This window comes from Octopus bimaculoides, unplaced genomic scaffold (genome assembly GCF_001194135.2).
Source record: "Octopus bimaculoides isolate UCB-OBI-ISO-001 unplaced genomic scaffold, ASM119413v2 Scaffold_60257, whole genome shotgun sequence".
NCBI classification, from domain to species: Eukaryota; Metazoa; Mollusca; class Cephalopoda; order Octopoda; family Octopodidae; genus Octopus; species Octopus bimaculoides.
The window spans coordinates 2,392-3,273 of NW_026430332.1; the positions used below are offsets into that span (position 1 = coordinate 2,392).

General features: G+C 43.3%; 1 protein-coding gene across 1 annotated transcript in view; it reads right to left on the reverse strand.

The window, feature by feature from the left end:
* LOC106876590 (low-density lipoprotein receptor-related protein 2) overlaps nucleotides 1–882 on the reverse strand; it is a gene marked incomplete at its 3' end in the record, with an annotated part of 2,572 nt that overhangs the window by 1,557 nt on the left and 133 nt on the right. The gene's annotated exons all lie outside the window — the stretch shown is intronic.

Here is an 882-nt window from a genome sequence, read left to right on the forward strand (position 1 = left end):
GGAGAAGATGTGCGAGGTGGAGGGGTGGAACTGGAGTTGCTGGAAGGCTTGGAGAATGGTGCGTTGGAGGAGCAGGATGGAAGAGTGGTAGGTGAGGGGAAATGAGAGACAATCAACTGCGGGGTGGGTGCGAGGAGAAAGAATAGAGGCAGGGTTCACAGATCTTGCCCTGGCAAGGGCAGTGTGGATAGTAGTGAGGGGATATCCACATAGGATGGAGTGGTGATCCATGAGTTGAGTGAACTAATGCACAGCATGAACATTTGATCACTATAAACAAATCGTTTGTGAAGGTTGTTTGGCAAAAGTTGAACCCACATACACTGTCTTCGATAGGAGAGTCCATCATCATCATCATCATCACACACACACAGTTGACATGTAAAATGTATCATCATCATCATCATCATTTAGTGTGTTTTGGCTTAGTTTCTATGGCTGGGTGCCCTTCCTAATGCCAACCATTGTACAGAGTGTAGTGGGTGCCTTATATGTGCCACCAGCATGGGTGCCTTTTAAGTGTCACTGACACTGACCCCGACTGCGATTTCACTAACAATGATTTCACTTAATTCATGAGTGATGGCTGGCTGTATGGAGAAGGTCGTGTCTCACTGAAGAAATCTAATAACAAGGAAACATGTTCAAAGTTAGTCATGCTCTCTCTCAATTCATGAGGTTCTTTCATGTGGTGTGTAGAAGGAAAGAGCAACCTGGTTCCTTCTAAACTCAAACAGCCTCCACTAGATGGACATCATTCTGAAGCCATAAAGGATGGCCATAATAGGTTAATTTGATATGGATTGATACTGTGAAAGAAGGTCTTTAAACAAAAAAGTAAATAAAAATAAAAACTTACAACTGTTTGATCAGAACCATTGG